The sequence below is a fragment of the Oncorhynchus tshawytscha genome, linkage group LG11 (assembly GCF_018296145.1).
Source record: "Oncorhynchus tshawytscha isolate Ot180627B linkage group LG11, Otsh_v2.0, whole genome shotgun sequence".
Taxonomy (NCBI): Eukaryota; Metazoa; Chordata; class Actinopteri; order Salmoniformes; family Salmonidae; genus Oncorhynchus; species Oncorhynchus tshawytscha.
In genome coordinates, this window is record NC_056439.1 from 35,320,749 (window position 1) to 35,326,803 (window position 6,055).

Genomic DNA, 6,055 nt, shown 5'->3' on the forward strand with positions numbered 1-6,055 from the left:
GGCTACTATCTATGCTTAATAGGGTTTTGCAAGGCCCTAGGAGGGGGACTTTTGTCTGGCCCGGTTAGTTTGATAGGCAAACACAGTCAGGCTATTTTGACCATGTCTCACAGCTAGTGCTTTTAAGCTATGTCTGGTTTTATTTACAACAGCAGTTAATAGCTAAATTCCTGCCAAAGCCATTACTTCACTTAGCAGAAGTCCTTGCAAGACCTGACGTAGCTCATTGTAGGGTTATGCTGAACTAGCCATAGAAAAGGGACAGGTGTATGACAGCTAATCATTTCAGAATAATGCCATGTCATGCTTTACAATGTTAGGATATGGACTCAGGGGCTGCTGCTCACTCTGAGGTTCTCATGTCATAGAATTGATGTGGGCTCTGACCACTCACTGATGACCACTCACTGAGTCAACCACAACCACAGTCAACACTAATGTCCTGAGGCGCTCTACCCCATTCTTGAATATTGCCCAGGGCAAATCCTGAGTAACCCGACTAAATGTCATTGAAATTGAAATGCAAGCAATTTAAGTGGTTTCTTATGAAGATAAAGGCTTCCATTGAATTACTATAGCTACAAAAGGTTCAAAAGGCCTACTTTGGAATGCGTGTATCACTACCCCCAGTTCATCTGGTGACTCATTATAATAATCAGAAGCAGTAGCAGCCTCATCAAGCATGACAATGCATGACAAACAACAATATATGTGTACTGTTCAGCCTCTGGCTAGCACAGCAAGTCACTATCGTTATTGCTTAAATGCAATGTGCCAGTCTCTTTGACGAAAGTCACATTTTGAGGTTTGTATTGCCTCGTGTTTGATTTTGAATTATATTACAATATTAGCCAGATAAATAACATGGAGGCCAAAGCCAGAATGCATATTGTTATAAATAAAGGGAGGATCGCTACTCAGACTTTTTAAAAACCAATCAAGCCATGTTCCACACACTGTATGCACGATGTCACGGGATAAGGGGAACAAGCAAACAAACTGGTGTCTATAAACAAGCAGCAAAAGAACGAGAGACCTCCAGATAGCCTAAGCAAACAGAGGCATTTACAGGGTATTTCTGTTATTGTGGGATATTAGTAGGAGACCTGTGATATGGGATGAGGCTGTACAACTGCCCTGCCCACCCAATATGACCAAAAGCACCACAAAAGTACTAACAGAAGAGACCCAGCAGAAGGCAGGCCAATCAATATCAGCAATAACAGCGATGACAACAAAGAGAACAGTGAACGGAGGTCACATCTGCCAAGCCCACAAGTGGCCATAATCTGGATTATTGTTATGCAAATTGAGTCTTTTGCCCAGGTTATTTTGATGTGGGGTTAAATAACATTATTTACGGTTGTTATAGAGCCTATGCAAAGGTATTTTCAAATCAAATTACCATGTATTACAGTGTTCTAAATGACTGTGTATTACAGTGTTCTATGTGACAATGTATTACTGTGTTCTAAATGACCATGTATTACAGTGTTCTAAATGACCATGTATTACAGTGTTCTAAATGACCATGTATTACAGTGTTCTAAATGATCAGGTATGACAGTGTTCTAAATGATCAGGTATGACAGTGTTCTAAATGACCAGGTATTACAGTGTTCTAAATTACCAGGATTTACAGTGTTCCAAATGAACATGTATTACAGTGTTCTAAATGACCGTATATTACAGCATTCTAATTGACCGTGTATTACAGCGCTCTAAATGACCGTGTATAACAGTGTTCTAAATTATTGTGTATTACAGCGTTCTAAATTACAGTGTTCTAAATGACCGTGTATTACAGCGTTCTAAATTACAGTGTTCTAAATGACCGTGTATTACAGCGTTCTAAATTACAGTGTTCTAAATGACCGTGTACTACAGTGTTCTAAATTCCGCGTATTACAGCGGTCTAAATTGCAGTCTTTTAATTGACCGTGTTCTACAGTGTTCTAAATCAAATCAAATCAAATCAAATCAAATTTTATTTGTCACATACACATGGTTAGCAGATGTTAATGCGAGTGTAGCGAAATGCTTGTGCTTCTAGTTCCGACAATGCAGTAATAACGAGCAAGTAATCTAACTAACAATTAAAAAAAAAAAAAAAAAAAACTACTGTCTTATACACAGTGTAAGGGGATAAAGAATATGTACATAAGGATATATGAATGAGTGATGGTACAGAGCAGCATTACAGTAGATGATATAAATACAGTATATACATAAATGACCAAGTGGCATAGTTAAAGTGGCTAGTGATACATAAATAAGGATGCAGTCGATGATATAGAGTACAGTATCAACGTATGCATATGAGATGAACAATGTAGGGTAAGTAAATATAAGGTAGCAGTTTAAAGTGGCTTGATATAAAATGACCAGTGTCATTGACAGTGTGTTGGCACAGTGTTGGCTGTTTAAAGTCTGATGGCCTTGAGATAGAAGCTGTTTTTCAGTCTCTCGGTCCCAGCTTTGATGCACCTGTACTGACCTATGACAGCGGGGTGAACAGGCAGTGGCTCGGGTGGTTGATGTCCTTGATGATCTTTATGGCCTTCCTGTAGCATCGGGTGGTGTAGGTGTCCTGGAGGGCAGGTAGTTTGCCCCCGGTGATGCGTTGTGCAGACCTCACTACCCTCTGGAGAGCCTTACGGTTGAGTGTGACTGTGTGTCTGTGTATTACAGCGTTCTAAATGACCGTGTATTATAGCGTTCTAAATGACCGTGTATTACAGCGTTCTAAATCACAGTGTTCTAAATGACCATGTACTACAGTGTGCTAAATTACGCGTATTACAGCAGTCTAAATTACAGTCTTTTAATTGACCGTGTTTTACAGTGTTCTAAATGACCGTGTATTACAGCGTTGTAAATTACTGTGTATTACTGTGTTCTAAATTACCTTGTATTACAGCATTCTAATTGACCGTGTATTACAGCGTTCTAAATGGCCATGTATTGCAGTGTTGTGAATGACCATCTATTAGTGTTCTAAATGACTGTGTATTACAGCGTTCTAAATGACAGCGTTCTAAATGACCGTGTATTACAGCGTTCTAAATTACAGTGTTCTAAATGACCGTGTACTACAGTGTTCTAAATTACGCGTATTACAGCGGTCTAAATTACAGTCTTTTAATTGACCGTGTTTTACAGTGTTCTAAATGCCCATGTATTACAGCGTTGTAAATTACTGTGTATTACTGTGTTCTAAATTACCTTGTATTAAATTACAGTGTTCTAGCATTTCTAAATGACCGTGTATTACAGTGTTCTAAATGCCATGTTCAGTGTAAATGACCATGTATTGCAGTGTTGTGAATGACCATCTATTGCAGTGTTCGAAATGACCGTGTATTACAGCGTTCTAAATGACAACGTATTACAGTATTCTAAATGACCATGTATTCTAAATGGCCATGTATTACAGTGTTCTAAATTACCATGTATTAGTTTTCTGAATGACCGTGTATTACAGTATACTACTCTTTCTTCCCCCTTTTTTTAATTTCACCTTTATTTAACCAGCTAGACCAGAAGAGAACAAGTTCGCATTTACAACAGCAACCTGGCCAAGATGAAGCAAAGCAGTGCGACAAAAACAACAACAAAGAGTTACACATAAACAAACGTACGATAAAATGACCATGTTTTACAGTGTTCTAAATGACCAGGTATTACAGTGTTCTAAATGACCATGTATTAGTGCTCTAAATTACCAGGTATTACAGTGTTCTAAATTAACATGTTTTACAGTGTTCTAAATTAACATGTTTTACAGTGTTCTAAATGACCAGGTATTACAGTGTTCTAAATGAACATGTTTTACAGTGTTCTAAATTACCGTGTTCTAAATTACCGTGTATTACAGCGTTCTAAATGACCATGTATTACAGCGTTCTAAATGACTGTGCATTACAGCATTCTAATTGACCGTGTATTACAGCGCTCTAAATGACCATGTATAACAGTGTTCTAAATGACCGTGTATTACAGCGTTCTAAATTACAGTGTTCTAAATTACTTTGTAATACAGTGTTCTAAATGACCGTGTGTTACAGCGTTCTAAATGGCAGAGTTCTAACTGACTGTGTATTACAGCGTTCTAATTGACCGTGTATTACAGTGTTCTGAATGACTGCGTTCTAAATGAACGTGTATTACAGCGTTCTAAAATACAGTGTTCTAAATGACCATGTATTACAGTGTTCTAAATGACAGTGTATTACAGCATTCTAAATTACAGCGATCTAAATGACCGTGTATTACACTGTTCTAAACTACCATATATTACAGTATACTACTTTTTTTTTGTAGGTAGGCCAGAAGACATCAAGTTCTCATTTACAACAGCAACCTGGCCAAGATGAAGTAAAGCAGTGCGACAAAAACAACAACAAAGAGTAACACATAAACAAACGTACGATAAAATGACCATGTTTTACAGTGTTCTAAATGAAGAGGTATTACAGTGTTCTAAATAACCATGTATTACAGCGTTCTAAATGACAACATATTACAGTATTCTAAATGACCATGTATTCTAAATGGCCATGTATTACAGTGTTCTAAATTACCATGTATTAGTTTTCTGAATGACCGTGTATTAGTGTTCTAAACGACCATGTATTACAGTATACTACTCTTTTTTCCCCTTTTTAAAATTTCCCCTTTATTTAACCAGGTAGACCAGAAGAGAACAAGTTCTCATTTACAACTGCGACCTGGCCAAGATGAAGCAAAGCAGTGCAACAAGAACAACAACAAAGAGTTGTTAACACATAAACAAATGTACAATAAAATGACCATGTATTACAGTGTTCTAAATGACCAGGTATTACAGTGTTCTAAATGACCATGTATTACAGTGGTCTAAATGATCATGTATTACAGCATTCTAAATGACCGTGTATTACAGTGTTCTAAATGACCGTCTATTACAGCGTTCTAAATGACCATGTATTACAGTGTTCTAATTGACCGTGTATTACAGCTTTCTAAATGACAGTGTTCTAAATGTTGCAGTGTTCTAAAAACAACAAAGAGTTACACATAAACAAACGTACAATAAAATGACCAGGTATTACAGTGTTCTAAATGACCATGTATTACAGTTTTCTAAATGACCGTGTATTACAGCGTTCTAAACGACCATGTATTACAGTGTTCTAAATGACCGTGTATTACAGCGTTCTAAATGACCGTGTTTGACAGTGTTCTAAATGACCGTGTACTACAGCGTTCTAAATGACCGTGTATTACAGCGTTCTATTTGACCGTGTATTACAGAGCTCTAAATGACCGTGTATTACAGTGTTCTAAATGACAGTGTTTAAATGTGACAGTGTTCTAAAAACAACAAAGAGTTAAACATTAAAATGACCATGTATTACAGCGCTCTAAATGACAGTGTATCATAGTGTTCTAAATGACCGCGTATTACAGCGTTCTAAATGACAGTGTTCTAAATGACCGTGTATTACAGCGTTCTATATGACCGTGTATTACAGCTTTCTAAATTACAGTGTTCTAAATGACCGTGTATTACAGTGTTCTAAATGACTGTGTATTACAGCGTTCTAAATGGCCGTGTATTACAGTGTTCTATATGACTGTGTATTACAGCGTTCTAAATGATTGTGTATTACAGCATTCTATTTGACCGTGTATTACAGTGTTCTAAATGACCGTGTATTACAGTGTTCTAAATGAAAGTGTTCTAAATGACTGTGTATTACAGCGTTCTATATGACAGCGTTCTAAATGACTGTGTATTACAGCTTTCTAAATTCCTGTGTTCTAAATGACAGTGTATTACAGCGTTCTAAATTACCATGTATTATAGTTTTCTAAATGACCATGTATTACAGTGTTCTAAATTACCATGTATTATAGTGTTCTAAATGTTGTTTGGCAGGCTATTTCTGCTATGCATTTCATTTTCTCATTCTTCTGCTTTTTTTTGTGACTATAGTCTTTCTCCTTTTTTCACAGATACAGTATGTTTTGTTTGATAAAAATATTTGATCTTTATGCTTATATATAGCTG